Raw genomic sequence first — 17,809 nt, 5'->3', positions numbered from 1 at the left:
CCATCAAGGCTAGGTCAAAAGGGTACTGTATGCAAGTTTGGGTGTTCTTGTGCATCTCCCCGCACTTCATATCAGCTAGATGCTTCACTCGCAGCTCTAGCCCTATGTGGCTAAGCCCTTGTCCATGGGCTCTGGATGGGACTCAGGATTCCACCTAAGGTCCTATACTCTGTAAAGGCTTTTTTTCAGAGGCCTATTTCACTGAGCAAGTTGTAGAACCCCTTTCAGGTATTCCAATCAGTTATAGGCTGAAGATGGGCTTGCAAGTTTTCTCTAATCATGTTTCCCAACATTCCTTTCTATCCCACTCAAGTGTCTATTTTACAGTAGTAGGCAAGAACAACTAATATTCATAAGGCAGTCAAGGATTTTAGTATTATTTATCCTCTTCAAGCTATACCTAGATCCCTGTACCCCAGAGACCTGTTGTTCCAAGGCTGAGTATTCATCACTATTTCCCTCTGTCCTACTAGGCCATGCAAACCTGTCTCATTGTTCCCCTATCTATCTTGTTCTTCTGCCTCCTCCCCGCTTCTTGTGTTGCCCTCCCCAACACCCAAAATAAACCCCCCACCCTAACCCCATTGTGGTTACCTTATATTCCATTAGTTCTAGCCTCCATTTAGGACAGTCTATTTTATCCAGTAATCTACCTGACCTTCCACCACCTGGATCTTTGTTCTTCTGTGTTTACCTTCTTTCACATTGTAATTGTTTTGATCATAGACTGAGCTCCCAGATCCTCTATTCTTATAATTTTATTCTGTTCTTGACTCTCCCGTACGTCGATTGGGTTCAGGGTGATGCTGTCACGTACATCATTCTGTAGTTGTTGTCTGTTCTTGTTGGTTCTCAGTCCACAGAACTTCCTTTAGGATGTTTTTCATAGCAGGGTTGGCTTTGGCAAAATCCCTTAGCTTCTGTTTATCCAGGAATGTTTTGATTATACCATCGTATTTGATTGACAGCTTTGCTGGGTAGAGGATTCTTGGGTGGAAGTTTTTTTCTTTCAGGGTTTTATATATGTCTCCCCATTGCTTTCTTGCATGCATGGTTGCTGCTGAGAAATCTGATTTGCTTGCCTTTGTATGTTATATTTCTCTTTTCCCTAGCTGCTTTCAAGATCCTGTCCTTATTTTTGATTTTGGAGAGCTTGATTATTATATGTCTTGGTGATTGTCTTTTAGGGTCTATCCATCCTGGGGTTCGTTGAGCTTCTTCAATGCTTATCTTTTCACTTTTCATGATGTTAGGAAAATTTTCTTCCAGAAGCTCTTCAACTATCCAAGGTGGACTTGTGTGATTGTTCCTGTTCAGGAATGCCAATAATTCTTCAGTTATTCCTCTTCATGTTATCCAACATGAATCTTAGGCCTTCTTCTGATTTTTTTTTTTATCCTTTTTTGTGTTTGTTCTTCTATCTTAGTAGTGTTGAGAGATTTATCTTCTAGCTTACTAGTTCTAGCTTCTATCTCTTCAATTCTACTCCTTTGCCCTTTCAGTGTATTGTCCATTTCTGATATTCTATTATTAATCGTTTGGACCTCTTTCTGTAGGTTTTGAATTGTATCCAATGATGTATCTGTCTTATTTGATTGTTCCTGTAGCACTTTCCTGACTTCTTTCTTATTTTTCTCAACTCCATTATAGAATGTTTTGATACATTTCATAATCATTTTTCAGAGTTCCCTCTTAAGGTGTTTCCAAAGCCTGACCATCTTCCAGTATGGAGTGTAGGTCTACTTCCAGCTCATTTGCCTCAGTCACTTTATCTCGTTTCTGGACATGTACAGATATGGTCATCTGCTTCTGTTTTTGGGGCATATTCAGGGGTTATATGTTGCCTTAATACCTAGATGGGCGTGTATTTTGGTATTTTTTATGCTTTCTGATTGCCTCCAGGTAGATGTGATCAGGAAATGGGCTTCCCTTTTCACTCTTCTTCTTGAGAAATTTCAAGATGCCACTGTTGGTCATTTTGATGTAACTTAGGATTTAATCTTCAGTCTATTTCCTTTTTTGTCTGCTTGTCCCTCTCCACAATCCCTGATCAGGTTTTTTTCTAGTTATGAACAGTTCAGGGCCGGCGGTGGCCATTTGGTTTTAAGTTGAAACTGTCTCTTTAAATTTCGAGAGATCTGTGTGCATGCATAGTAGAACCCTCCAAGGGTGGGGCTGGGGTGTTCACTAGCTCAGGCACCCTTATATTCACCAGAATGGAGGTACACAGACAGCAAGGGACCAATGAACAGATACCAAAAGAAAAAAAATGTCCACGCCTTTATCTCCGCAGTTCTGCCAGGTGTCTGTGGCCACTCTGATCCTTCCCCCACATGGTCCCACCCAAGATGGCGGCTCCTGGAGCAGCTGAGCGTCTTGAACTAGAAAGCAATGGATCTCCTGCTTCTGCTACAAATTCCCCTAACTGTAAGCCTTCCAACCTTCTAAATATTCCTTTATATGTGGTTCAGAGTTCTGGGACCATCCCCTGAGCCTGCTTGGTCCTGTATTCTGTGTTGTTGCTGATGGAGCTCCTTACTGCACTTCCACCTGATCCACCATCTTGTTTGTTCTCAGCCTGGTCTATTTTTATGATTATGAATGTTGTTCCACATTTTCTCCCATTGTACCTAGCATATTCTGATGTGATCTCTTTCTGAGCAGTGGCTAATTGCCAAGCACCGTCTAGTTCTTCCAGTCTCAGGGTCATGGACACTGATGCTCATATGGTCCATTGGACTAATTGTTTACAAGCATCTTAAATTTGCATCACTTTTCTTTCCTCTAGATAGCAGGAGGCCAATAGGTGAACCTTGGTGGTGTGGTTATTGTGTACCACAGAGTCGGTTCCGACTCATAGCCATGTTTCCGAGGCTGGAAATACTTGTACAGGAGCAGACAGTCTCGTGTTTCTCTTGTGGAGCAGCTGGTAGATTTGGATGGCTGACCTTGTGGTTAGCAGCCCAGTGCATAATTCACTACACTACCAGGCCTCCTAGTTGCACCTTGTTGTTATTAAGTGCTGTCAAGTCTTTTCTGACCCGCAGCAAACCTGTACTGGGTTTCTGAGGAGCGGCTGATGAGCTTGAACCACTGACCTTGCGGTTCAAACTGACTTTGTAGCCCAGCGCATTAACCCACAGTGGCACACCAGGACTCCAGTTGCACCTTTGTTGTTGTTGTTAAGTGCCATCGAGTCGGTTCTGACCCATAGTGACCCAGCTTTGCAGTCTGATGCATTAGCTCACAGCTTCAGGACTCCAGTTGCACCTTAGATGGTTGCTAATGAGCTTTCACTACTCACCAAAGTAGGATGTAGAACACTGTCTTTGTAGATGATGACAATTGATCATGGGTTCCCCTGAGATTCTGGTCCCCAGCCCCAGAACTCATTCCCTCAAGGTGTTTGGCAATATCCATGGATGTTTGCAGTAAGGGTACCCATGTGCAAATATCTACCATCAAACCTTTATATATTTGTGGGTAGGCTCCTACTCTCCCTCCCATCCCCATTCATCCTGTGTGTCTATGCAAGTATCTGCCCATCGATCACCATGATTGCAGGATTTACCTTTACCTCTTGCAGTCTTCTCTGTGTCTTGTGCATGGGGATTTTTGAAGGATCCCTGTAAAAGCCATGAGAGCTGGGGCCTACTGATGGGAGATCCTGAAGTGTGATTTATCAAGAAGCTTATGGGGTTTGCAGTCAAACAGATTGGGTTCAAGTCCCAGCCCCACTACCTGCATGTGATTCAGCTGCTATGGACTTCAGTATCTGTCTCCAAATTAGGTTAAACATGCCCTTTTCATAGAATGTAAAGTGTTTATAGGGTTTCAAGTAAGTAGGAACCCCCAGATAATCGTTCTCAGGCTCTTGAGTGTGTACACTGTCAGTCCTACTCTGAGAGAGACCCTTGGTTTTCTATATCCAAGGAAATATGGGAATATTAAATCCTTCCAAAATAGTTATGTGACTTAAACAGTGTCAACTATAGTCATTTTATGTTGTTGTTGTTAAGTGCTGTCAAGTCGGTTCTGACCCATAGTGACCCTGTATAGGGTTTCCAAGGAACCAGCTGGTGGACTTGAACCAGCGCATTAACCAACAGCGCCACACCAGCTGGGAAAAGAAAAGTCTTAATTTCGCTTCTGAGGGAGGAGTCATAGTTTCCCTAACTTGGCCTATCTAAATGCCAGGGCACGCTGACAGTTGTGAAGGTTCCCTTTACTCTAAGACAGCAGCAGAGGTAGGGAATGTTGCAGGGTAGGCTGAGGTGTGAGTGAGCTTACTCAAAGTGCTGGTGTTGGGTCCCTCTGTTGGTGATTCCTGGTATTGTGCCCTGTCCAGCCTCTGAGAACGAGTGCTTGACTCAGGACGGAACATTCCTTCACCTCTGCATTAGGCAGGATGAGCTCTTCTTCTCCAGTAAGAACTGTCAGTGGGAGTCAGGAAGTTCCTGAGACCTAGTGAGTGTGTGAGGAACATTTGCTGATAAGAATCTTGGTCTGTCTGATGTTCCAAGCTGTTAACAAGAGTTCTCCACAGTATCATACCACAACGTTGGTTGTTGTTGTTGGTGGTAAGTACTGTGGAGTCAGTTCCCACTCATAGTGACCCTGCGCAGGGTTTCTGAGGCTGTAAATCTTTACGGGAGCAGTGATAGCTGGATATTCTGGGTCCGCCCAAAGTTTCTTTCTTTTTTTTTAATGGGCCCAAGGCCTGAAACAGCTTTGGCACAGTTCAGGCATCAAGCTAGGGTGAGGAAGGACTGCAAGTCTGCTCTGCCCCTGACTGATCCCAGAGTACCACCACCAACCTTAGGTGTCTTTGACCATAGCCAGGAGCTTCCAAAGTTCAATTTTTAAATTGATAATGGAATGAGATTCACCAAGAATATGCTCAGAATTCTGAAAAAGGAAGGGGAGCTTGAGGGTTGTAAATACTGCATGTTCATCTAAAGATAAAATTAACTGGATCATGTTTTAAACCATTCCTGTGAGAAAGGGCAGGCTAAACTCAGGAGATGACACTTCTCAAATGATTGGTCAGAGCTCTCAACCTCATCTGCATTTGAAGCTTACAGTGAAGGAAATATTGCACTGGTTTGATTTTCTCTCTGTAGCTGATGCATTTGTTAACTGACAAGTGCATTATGGGAGTGTTGGTGGAGAAGAATATAGCCACATGAATGGACAGACACATCAATAACAGTGAAAGCACAGACCAAACAATGTTTTTGTTCTGTTTTACGTAAGGTCGTCATGAGTAGGAAATGATTCAATGGCAAATAATCATAACACGTGGAGAAGAATGACTTTTCATCTGACAGCAGCATTGGACACACAGGGAACGGAATAAAGGCTAGTCAGGGACTGCACCTACCAGCACTATGAAGCTGCCATCTCCATATTCCCAAGAGGAGTTTGCAGTAGTTCCAAGGAGGTCTGAGACTGCTGAAGTCAGATCTCAAACCAACAGCTTTTTGCCAGGGCCTCCAGTGTCAAGTGGGGTTTGTTCAAGGCTGCAGCGTTCACACTGCCTTCTGAGCATTTCATTAAAAATGCCTTTATAGAATCCTGACAAATGTTTTTTGGGGGAAGGCAGAAAATTTCCCTGGCCACCTCCCAGTGACTTCTGTTTGGGTTGTTGTTGTTAAGTGCTGTTGAGTTGGTTCTGACCCATAGTGACACTGTATAGGCTTTCCGTGGATAGAATGGTGAGCCTGAACCACCGACCTTGTGGTTCAAATCAACTTTGCAGTTCAATGCTACCCCAGGGCTCTTTGGGTTCGAATACTTAATTTAAATGAGACTTTTCAACTCTGGTGTCTAGCTCTAAAACGGATGCTACTGGTCTACTTGCCCATTTTAATGGCAAATCAAAATTGGAGAAATATTCCATTCCAGTAACTGTAGCTAGCTGTATGGCCTTGATCAAGTCATTCAATATCCAGAATTTTAAAGAATCTGACCGAGGAACTCTTACAGTCCCATCCAATTCCATAATTGTAATGGTTAGAGAATAGGTTTGCCAAACTCCTATACTCTGGACTCTTCTGTCATCCCAGTAAGTATCCAATCCACTTCTTTAATCTTCTCTCTGAAGCTCAGAGTCCCAAGATTCTCACCTGTGTGTTTCATTTGGTCTCTCGTATCTGTTGTAGTGTGCCATCTTGCCCCAAGTCTCCTTGAACATCTCTGGGGATTGAGCCAGTTACCGACTTAGCACTGCTCAGCTCATTCATCCTTAATTGCCTGCTCTGTGAGAACCAGTTGGCAGACACGACATTAAGTATTGTCAGCAGAGAGCACTAGAGAAAGACTGCAAGAGGAAGAGGTTTTCCTCCTTCCTGGGTCCCGTGTGCTCACTTAGCCAACATCTGGCCTGAGTGCAGGCCACATCCCCAGCAGCAGGTTCAGGCAGTGCTGGGGCACCCTCACCTCTGGCCTCCTGCAGTCCACAGTGGTCAGCAGCTTCCTCTCAAATCCCCACTCAGTTTGTATGTGGAGATCCTGCAGAAAGATACTTCTGTATGAAGAGCATACCCTGCCAAGTATTGGGGCAGCCACAGCAACTTCTCAAGCACAGTAGCGCCTCACATGAGGCCTGGGTCTCAGCCCTGGGGATGTGGAGCTCTTCCTTGAAAGTTCTCTCTGAGTCCTGGGGGTCCTGGCTCCTCCTTATCCCTGGCATTCCTAGGTTCACTTTTACTAGCCAATCAATCCCCCATTGCTCTAACCCCATCATAGCTGTATCACACTTCCCTGTTCCAACTATCACGTGACTTCCTCTCTCCTAATTGGACTCTGTCTGATACAGAATTGGGACCATGAGCAGTCCCAGGAGACAGACCTGCAAAATGTGGACTGGGATTTCCCTTAGTCGTGCCTTTGGCCTCAAGCACAGTGTGGAGCTCTTTACTACAGGGAAATAGGTTTCTAGTAAGCGAAGATGTCATTTCAATCATGTCATTGTTAGGTGCTGCTGAGTCGACTTAATACATGGTAAACTCCTGTGACAGTGTAGAGCTGCCCCCAGAGATTCCTAGGCTGTGGTCTTTACTGGAGCGGACCACTGGGTCTTTTGTCCAGAGCTACAGCTGAGCCCTTAAGCACTGCAGCACCAGGGCCCCTTTGACTTCAGTATCAAACCAGACCCACTGTCACTGAGTCAACCGAACTCATGGTGACTCTGTACAGGGGGTCCCAGGTGGGGAATCTTTATGGGAGCACAAAGCCTCATCTCTCTACAGTGGAGTGCCTGTTGTTGTTGTTAGGTGTCATTGAGTTGGTACCAACTCATAGTGAACTTATGCACAACAGAATGAAACACTGCCCGATCCTGGGCCAACCTCACAATTGTTGCCACGCTTGAGTCCATCGATGCTGCCACTTGGCCAATCCATCTCACTGGGGGTCTTCCTCTTTTTCTCTGACCCTCCACCTTACCAAACATGATATCCCTCTCCAGCAACTAGTCCCTCCTGACAATATGTCCAAAGTATAAGAGATGAAGTTTGGTTATCCTGGCCTCCAGGGAGCACTCTGGCTACACTTATCTGTTGGTTCTTTTGGCAGCCCATGGCACTTTCAATATTCTCATCCAACACCATAACTGAAAAGCATTAATTCTTCTACGGTCTTCCTTATTCATTGTCCAGCTTTCACATGCATATGGGTCAGGCGCATGTTAGTCCTCAAGCTGACAACTTTGCTCTTCAACACTTTTAAAAGGACTTGTGTAGTGCCTGGTGAGTTTGAACTGCCAACTTTGTCGTTAGCAGTGTGCTTATCCTACAGTGCCACCAGGGATCACTATAGACTAGAGTAGGAGCTCAGCTAGTGTAGTGGTTACAAGTCGGGCTGCTAGCCTCAAGGTCAGCTAGTTCGAAACTACCAGTTGTTCTGAGAGAGAAAGATATGGCTTTCTGCTCCTATAAAGGTTTACAGAGTCACTATGGGTTGGAACCATCTCCACAGCACACCACCACCACCACTACCAGACTCGACTAGTCTAGACTGCTAATAAAATCCTTTAGGCTCTGGTGATGGCAGGCACTACCCTTGATTGAAGGAATCTAGGCACTTGATGGCTCCCTAGAAATGCTTCTGTCTGGCCTTGGCGTCTGCTCTGTGGGTCTCCTCAGGGCCGCGTGGGAGATAGGGAACCCCATAATCTCTGGCTGAGCCTACTGGGAAGCTTGGCTCAGGCTCATTCCCCCTCAGACTCCAACAGTGGGTCTCCATCATTGAATTCACCTGTAGAGTATTTTTAAATGCATGCTCTTGGTCCACACCCTGTAATTCGGATTTAGTGGATGATGAAGTGGTCCCAGGTGAGCCAGGTGATTGTGGCTCACAGGCACCTTCAGAGGGGCCCTCTAGCTACATGGGAATACGCTCCCACGTGGCATCTGTCAGTTGGAGATTTATGAGCTGCTTCATCGTCTTCTCTACTCTTCACACACACTGAATCTCCTGCTTCTTCCTGGGTCTGGAATGTCCTACTTGACTTTACCTTGCTCTTAAATTCCCACTCCTTAATTTAAGACTCAACTCAGAGATCATCTCCTCTAGAAGTCTTGCCTCATCAAGCTCAAATTTGTTCTTCAAGTCCTCAGTATTAGAGTCAGCTGTTCGCTGCCATTAAGTTGGACCCTGATTCAGGGTGAGCCCGTGCACAGCCTAACAGAACGTTACCCCATCCTGTATCATTCTCTGATGGTTGCAGGTAGGACATCGTGATCCATAGGTTCTCAATGACTGTTTTTGGTAGTAGAGCTCCAAGTCCTTTTCCTAGTCCATCTGTCTGGAAGCTCCACTGAAGCCTGTTTGGCATCATAGCAACACGTCCTGGAAAGCACAGAATTAAGGCTCTCTGCTGGTGAATGACTCCACTCCACTCTTAATTCCATCTTGTGTCCAGATTTAAGTGTTTAGATGCCAATTTTTCTTGAGTACTTCATGCACTTCTAACAGCTGAACTGCCAGTTAGAATCACAGTATATTTGTAAAGTGGCTTTGGGCCCACTTTCCCCAGCCAGCCCTTGCGGGAATATTCCTGAATACATTTCTTATTCATAGACCACAAGCTTTCCTATCTGCAGGACTCTCCTTCCTGCTTTCTGTAGGCCCAGCATGCATATGTGATGGACGTTGTGGGAGGAGCTTCCTTTGTTCTCTGTACCCTATAAAAGGTCACCATGTGGAGACAGAATTTTGGAAACTCACTATGGTATCTGTGATTTCCCTCACCTGGGAGGTCCGATTGTCTTTGTCTTATGTCTACTTTTATTTAAGATTTAGTAGAGTCTGTACAATATTTATATATTAGAAAATGGAGTCTTTTTTTCCCCAATAACACACGCAAGTACACTGTGGTCATGGTTGTGCATTGAACCTGGGTCTCCCACAAAGAAACCAAGAATTCTATCATTGAACCACCGCTGCCCCCCCACCCCCACCCCCAGTTGCAGACCCACCTGTTGTGGAGTCAGGGACTGTCTTAAGTTTCTCTGGTTCCCCAGGGCCTGGAACACAGCAAGAGATTAGTCCTTGTTTATAGGCGTTCCAATTCAATTTATTATGATTCCATTATATCCGCACAGGAGAGCGGCCCAAGAGCCTCCTGGGAACTCCAGCAGTGACACTCCCAACCTCAGAATCAGCCTCAGGAGAACCCTGTGTGGAAGGAGCCCACTCACTTGTAAGGCATGATAACTTGTATTCACATGAAACATTACTCAGCTAGGGCCCCAAGCTGAGCCTCTGCCTAAATTCCCAGAGATTGTTCTGCTGCCTCACCCTTTTGGAGGCCCCTCCCTGCTCAGCCCCCAAGGACACTCCTCTGTGAACATTGCCCCAAGATGGAGGTGGAAGCCCTCTGGTGTGCACTGTAACCACCATATCACAGAGCCCTCTGTCTCCTCCAAGGCAAGAACAATGAGGTAAGAGCAAGCTGAACTGAATGAGTCTACAGAATGGCTCACCCAGTCTACCTGGGACTTCCCTGGCAGGAACCCACAGCCGCAAACTACTGCCTGGCTAAGTCTCCACCCAGATACAAAGCACAAGAGCTGACACCACAAGCCCAGAAGCCCTAGGTACAAAGGCCATTGCCAGCAGTGACGTTCCAGTGACCTAGGTGACGAGTCAGTTGAGTGGGTCCGTGCTGGCCTACGTGTCACAAATGGCAAAACAGTGCAGAAAGATGGCTGTGTCTTCAGAAACCGCAGGTCCAGGGTGCTTCTGTAGTGACTGTGACTGGAGGGTGCTGAATTTGCACCTGGAGCCTTACGCTGGCTGAGCCACAGGAGAGGTCTGCAGGCTAGCTTAGTGTGCCTCTCTCCTCCTGCTGCGCCTGAAAAACAAAGGAGACAGTGACCTCCTAAGAGCCTTCAGGACCCGGGTCAGTTCCCCCCCAGGTGCGAAGCCTGTGGCTGGACAGAAGTCACAGGGCTGATGGCCCATCTTATTGCAACCAGTTTCTGCCTTTGAGTGGATTTCAGCTTGTGCTGACCCTGGGAATGTCAGGGTACAACTCAGTGGCTGACTTTGTTTTGAAGTAGATCACTAGGCATTTCTACTGAGGTCTTATTGTAAAGGACTCTTTATACTGATCTTTTGAGTCCAAATATTTCATATTATTCCAGACCCAGAGAAACTCCCCTCCCTTCTACTCTTCCTCCTAGAGAGAAACAAATGGACAAGTCTAGGGTTGGGGTTCAAAGTTGGTCTATTCTATGCCTCCCAAAAGCAAAGATAACTGCTGGGCCTCTTTATTAGGGTTTAGCCAGACTCATGCTTTCAGTAAGAATCTGGCATCAAAGAAACACAAAAATGTAGCCATGCTCCATGAAAAAAAAGCGGAGAAATTAAAGATTCATCTAGAAAGAACTGGAGGTATTTGCTTTGTAATTAAATCAGCATTCCAGTAGTCTCGTTCATTCTTTCATTCACTCAGCTAATACTAAGTGCCTGCTGTGTGTCAGGCCGTTGGCCGGGAGCCGTGTTTCCAGAGTAAGCATGATGTCACGCCTTTGCTTTCATGAAGCTTACAGAAGAGTGGGAGAGGAGAGGCCCATGGTCAAAATGATGACACCAGAATATTCTTGGAATATTAATATGACACTTAATCCTAACCTATGGGCACTGGGAGTCTGAGAACACTTCCTTACAAGGGGTAACATGAAAACCACAGTTTAAAAAAACCACATAGGGTATACTCTCTACATGCAGATAATAGGGTCCTATATAGAGAAACTTCCAGCATCCACAAGAAAATTTCTAGAGCGAATAGAGAAATTTAGCAAAGTGACAGAGTACAAGGTCAACAAACAAAAATCAGTTGGATTTCTAAACATCAGCACTAAGAAATCTGAAAGGGAAGTTAGGGAGACAATACCATTTATAATAGCATGTAAAATAATAAAATACCTAGGAATAAATCTAACCAGGGACATGAAGGATTAATACAATGAAAACTATAAAACACTACTGAAAGAGACTACAAGTGTTTCATGTTCCTGGGCTGGGAGAGAGAATATGGCTAAGGTATCAATACTACCAGAAGCAATCTACAAATTCCAAGCACTGTGATCAAAATGCTGACAGACTTCTTAACAGAAACAGAGAAGCCCCAAGGAGCTAAAGCAATGTTGAAATAGAAGAAGAAAGTAGGGTTTGAAAACATTTAATATTCAGTTACAGTAATCACAGACCAATGGAAAAAGCCACACATCTAGGATGAACCGATTTTTACAAGGGTGCTAAGTCCCTTCAGTGGGGGGAAAAAAAAAGAGTCCGTCAATAAATGGTGCTGGGGAAATTGGATTTCTACATGCAGGAAAATGAAACAGGATCCATGCCTCACACCATATAAAAACAAATTCAAGGCGGATTTTAAGGATCTAAATGCGTAAACTGAAACCATCAAAGTCTTAGAAAAACAAGTAGGGGGAGTGCTCTCAGGCCCAGCTTTCTGTAATGGATTATCTCACAACAAAAGTTCAAACAGCAAAAATAAACAAATGGGGCCTCATAAAATTTTTTTTTAAACTTTTATTCATCAAAAGATTTAACCAAAAAAAATTTAAAAAATAAGCTACGAACTGGGAGAATATATTGGGAAACCATGTAATTGTCAAGAATTTAATAACCAAAATATATATAAATTTTGAAACAAAAAGGTAACTTAATCATAAAATGGGCAAACGACTTGGATATTTCCCCAAAGAGCACATTCACAAGGCCGCCAAACATGAAAAGATGCTCAGTGTAAACAACCATCAGAGAGGTGCAAGGCAAAACCACAATGACATACCACTTCACTCCCACTAGGAGGAGTCCTGGTGTGGCACTGTAGAAGCACAAGAACCACAAGATCAACGGTTCAAACCCACCAGCCACTCCTCAGACACTGTATACAGGGTCACTATGACTGGGAACATACTTGGTGGAATTTGACAATCTTGATATGTTTCCTTGAAGTACACAGGACGATCACATGGGCTTATGAGGAAGAGGTTTTAAAGAAAATGGAAAACTGTAATGGTGAGAAAAAGGTCAGTAAAGTTGCACCCAGGAATTTTTTTTCCCATCATGATGATGTAGCTGTTCATTCTTTGCAGGTAGCAAGGGCCTTTCTATGAGAATTTTGTTAGGAAACCTTACCCAATTCCCCAAACTAAAGAACTTTTAAAAGAACACAATTTTAGTCCCTCAAGGAATGCCCAAACTGCCATTTTGTTGTGGTGCATATTAAAGAGTACAAAATTCTAAGGACAAGGGTTAGAGAGCCGGAAACACCACCTTCACACCTGAGTGGAGGATATGTGGAGAAAGAAGAGCCTCACATTCTGATATTTTTGTTTAAAAGGCTTCTAGGAATTTGTAGCTTCATAGAAATACTTCTAAACTGGGGGTGTATATAGGTGGCTATTAGGTGCTATTGAGTCGACTTTGACTCTTAATGACCCTAGGTGACACAGGTGAACTGCCCCATAGGATTTCCTACAAAACCACCAATATACATACATATGTTAAAATGCTAACAATTCATGGCTTGGGTAAAGGATACTGTGAAGGGGCTTCAAAACGTTGATGGAAAAATAGAATTAAAAGATAATGAAAAATTTCCAGGAGCTTGTTGAAGCTACTTTTCATTTGTGCAACTTTTCTGTAAATTTGAAACATCAACACAAAAGGTTTGGGCACCATATATTTAGAGAGGTGGCAAAGTCTTGGAGGAAGGCAAGGAGCAAACAGATTAGCTGGATAGGACCAGGGAGAGATCAGGTTGGAGAAGGCAAATCAAGGGTTTGGTCTTCATCCTGCAGGTTTTGAGGAATCACTCACAGGTTCAAGGGGAGAGCAACAGGCTCAAAGTTCCATTTTGAATCATCCTAGCAGCAGCCTATAGATGGTGGGCTTGAAGGGATTGTTGTTGTTGTTGTTAAGTGCCGTCGAGTCGGGTCCGACCCATAGCGACCCTGTACAGGGTTTCCGAGGGTGTAAATCTTTACAGGAGTAGAAAGCCTCATCTTTCTCCCGCGGAGCAGCTGGTAGTGAAGGGATTAGGATGTTGTTATTGTTGTTAGGTGCCATCTCAACTCAGTACCGACTCATAGCGAACCTGTGCACCCAGACCGAAACACTGCCCAGTCCTGGGCCAGCTTCACAATTGTTGCCATGCTTGAGCCCATTGATAATGCCATTTTGCCAATCCACCTAGCTGGGGGGTCTTCCTTTTTCTCTGACCCTCCACCTTATAGCATACAGGTTGAATACGTATGGTAAACAATACAACCCTGTTGAGTGAGTGCCTCCTATGCCGCCTTACTTTCTTGAACAATTTCAATTTTTATTCCATCAATTCCTGGTGCCTTGCTCTTTGCCAATTCCTTCAATGCACCTTGGACCTCTTCCTTCAGTATCATTGGCTCCTGATCATATGAGTGAGTGCCTCCTGTGCCGCCTCACCTTCTTGAAAGATTTCAGTTTTTATTCAATCAATTCTTGGTGCCTTGTTCTTTGGCAATTCCTTCAATGCACCTTTGACTTCCTCCTTCAATATCATAGGCTCTTGATCATATGCTACCTCTTGAGATGGTTGAACATCAAACATTTCCTTTTGGTACAGTGACTGTGTCTTCCTTCCATCGTCTTTTGATGCTTTCTGCATCATTCCATAATTTGCTCAGAGAATCCTTCAATATCGAAAGTTGAGCCTTGAATTTTTTCTTCAGTTTCCCCAGTTTGAGAAATGATGAGCGTGTTCTTCCCGTTTGGTTTTTCTGACTCCAGATCTTTGCACATTTTGTTGTAATATTTGGCTTTATCTTCTCGAACTGACCTTTGAAATTTTCTGTTCAGTTCTTGTTACCTCATTTCTTCCATTTGCTTTAGCATTTCTACGCTGGAGAGCAAGTTTCAGTGTCTCTTCTGACATCCATTTTTATCTTTTCCTCCTTTTTTGTCTTCTTAGTGACTTTTTGCTTTCTTCCTGTATGATGTTCTTCTTTTTTTTTTTTTTAAATGTCTTATTGTGAATTATGTGATAGTTTACATGGGAGAACATTAGTTTTACATTCATCCTATTGTATAATGTCTCATTGCCATGGTTACAGTCCCCTCCATGCATCATCAACCAATCAAAGGGTATACACTACAAACCTGCCCCCCAGTCGTCAGCACACAGCCCCTCTCCCTCTTTGTGTCTAAAGTCCCCAGCTGCTCCATCTCTCCACGTCATCTGTATGATGTTCTTGATGTCATCCCACAACTATTCTGGTCTTCAATCTTTAGTGTTTAATATATCAAATCTGTTCTTCAGATGATCTCTAAATTCAGGTGGGATCTATTCAAGGTCATATTTTGGCATTCATGAACTTCTCATTTTCTTCAGCTGGAGTTTGAATTTGCATATGAGTAATTGATGGTCTGTTCCACAATCTGCCCCTGGCCTTGTTCTGGCTGATGATATGGAATTTTTCCATAATCTCTTTCCACAGATGTAGTCAATTTGATTTCTAATCTTCCAGGAATTGAGCTGAACGTTTCCACATCACAGTAAGGCCTAGTAGCAGGGCAGAGTCCTGGTGTGGCGCTGTGGATTAATGCTCTGGAATACAAAGTTGGTGTGAATCACAGGGTCAGTGGTTGAAGCTCACCAGCTGCTGCTCCTCAGAAACCCTACACGGGGTCGCTATGGGTCAGAATCGACTCGACAGTACTTAACCACACACAAGAAGAAGCAGGGCAGGACAACAGGGAAGAGGAGAGCTCCACTGAAGGATGCGTTAGAGAGGGATGAAGGGACACATTTAGGAGTCCCTGTGGGTAACTGTGACAGAGACAGAAACACTGAAGGAGAAAATCGTTTAGGAAACGAACCCATTCCCATGTTGGGTCTGAGGTGCCTTAGGGACATCTGGGTGAGGCGCCCACTGGAGGTCTAGCTGGCCGGCCTGGCACGCGCAGTGGCTACAGCAAGGCAGATGAGTGTGAGTGAGCCCTGGAGTCAGGCTGCCTGGGTCCAAAATTCTCTGTTAGTAGCTGGGTTACCTTGAGCAAGTTCTTTTAGCTGTCTATACCCTTGGTTTCCTTAAGTATAAAATGATGATATCGGAAACTATTTCCAATTGAGTTGGTTGCCTTGAGAACGGAAAATCAAAACAAAATAGAATGCATCGAATGTCTGGATTAGAAAGGTGCTCAGCAATTGTTTCAGCTGTGGGCCTCTCCATGAAACTACTGGGAAGCGAGGAGGAGGTAGGAGCAAATGACACAGGCCCATTTCTGGACAAGGATGAAGAGACTTATTCAGATGCAGCTAACTGCTGTCCCCCTGCATGCACACAACTAGTTAGGGGCTTGCTGGTCACAGCCATGCAGACTGCTCCTTTTATTGTCATGAATTACACCTTAGGTGGGGCCCCCTCTCTCCAGTAATGTTTGCAGTAGGGCTCTGGGAGTACCTATGGGGCTTATTAAAATGCAGATTCCTGGACCCTTGCTCAGAAACACCCACACCCCCTAAATTTTATGGGCAATGAAGCTTGAGAACTCAACCTGGAAGCAAGAAATAATTATTGAAGTCAGGCATTTGGGAAGAAACACTAACTACCGTGACTTTCATCCTTTACTTCACATAATCAATTTGGCCCTTTAGCTAATTCAGTAAAATATGTAAGGTTTTAAATGCCAATGCCGACTCACGGCGACCATGTATAGAATTTCTGAGACGGTAAATCTTTACAGGGGCAAACAGTGCCCATCATCCGATAAGTTTACTCCTGGGGGGGGGGGGGATAAAAGGTCCTCATCAGTTGAGGTGGTTATTACTGCTTTCTGCCTCAGTCTGGATAAAGGATTTTAAACAAGTGATAATGATAACTCTCTTCAAATATATAAAGCAAGTTTTTTCCCTAAGATATCTGGCAGCAGGTCTAGGGTAGACACAAGAAGAAAATTGATTTAGGTTCAAGAAATAAGCAAACCAGTAGTTGTGCTGTCTCAAGACGGATGAGCCCTCTGGTTAGATGGCGGAGACATGTAGGGGGCATTACAAGGGAGGGTCCTGAGTGGGGCAAAGTTGGACTGGGTGACTCTTAAGATTCTTTATGACTCGAATGTTCTATAAGGCTCCATTAACTAAGGGAAAAGAGAGGACCACACCTTTTAAACAGAATTTCATTTCTGGAACAACACAAGCTGCTGCTGCTTTGTTTCAGTTGAGGAGTGGACACTGCTTTTTAAATAGGGAAATAAACATTCTTTGTAATAGAAAGTCGAACACTACTCTGGCTGGGCATTGAGATTAGCTTTTTAAAAACATAGTACCTTTAAAATACACCAAACACCTGACACACAGTGATGATTATATGAATTAGCTGATAAGAACTCTAGTCACTATTAAATGAGTGATTAACTTTACGTTGCATATGAAGAAATGGGCTGAGAAGAGCTAGTTGACTTGTCCAGGGTTATCCATCCATGAAGTGGGTGGGCCTTGATTCACACAAGAGCTAACTTCCAGTTATTAACCAATATGCTACACCGATGAGCAGTGAGTGATCTGATTCATCTGAACTAATATGGGGATGTACGGACCTTGTGTTGGCCCAGTGCAGCAGTGGCTAGCTGGCTTTCCTCCGAGATGGTTTCTCTCTTGAGACACAAGATGCATCTAGAGAACACATTCTGAGTGTGGTCAGGACACTCCCAGGACCCAGAAAGGGAGTTTTACAGCAAGGATTTTTCTGACAAGAACCATTGGGCAAGCAATCAACCAAAATCATTTCATAACCATCTTGTCAATAAAACATTATTTTTCACTTTAATTTGATGTTTAGTATTTTTGGGGGGTGGAGCAGAGGCATTTAAGAGGCTAGTTGGGTTGCTTTGGTAGTTAACTTTAGGAGAGAACATCTTGAGTTCCTTTTCTCAACCTTTCTCCACCTTTCAACAATGCTATAAGCAACAGCCCTGGGAATGAGGTGTTTGGTGCCAGTGCAGTAGCAACCATGGAGCAGCAGAGGGCAGCAACACACACTGATGCAGACAAGTACTGAGGGAGTCTGGGGACACTGGCCAAGGAACCCTTGGTGGTGCAGTGGGTAAGCACTCGGTTGCAAACGGAAAGGTCAGTGGTTGGACCCCATCACCTGTTCCATGTGGCAACCTGCTTCTGTAAGAGTTGTAGCTTCAGAACCCTGTTCTACCACTCTATCCCATATAGTCGCTATGAGTTGGAATCAATCCACGCAATGGCAGTGGGTTTGGTTTGGGGTCTGGGGGAACATTGGTT

Source organism: Chrysochloris asiatica, unplaced genomic scaffold (assembly GCF_000296735.1).
Source record: "Chrysochloris asiatica unplaced genomic scaffold, ChrAsi1.0 scaffold00060, whole genome shotgun sequence".
NCBI classification, from domain to species: domain Eukaryota; kingdom Metazoa; phylum Chordata; class Mammalia; order Afrosoricida; family Chrysochloridae; genus Chrysochloris; species Chrysochloris asiatica.
The sequence above is the reverse complement of the archived record's forward strand: the minus strand, read 5'-3'. Positions refer to the sequence as shown.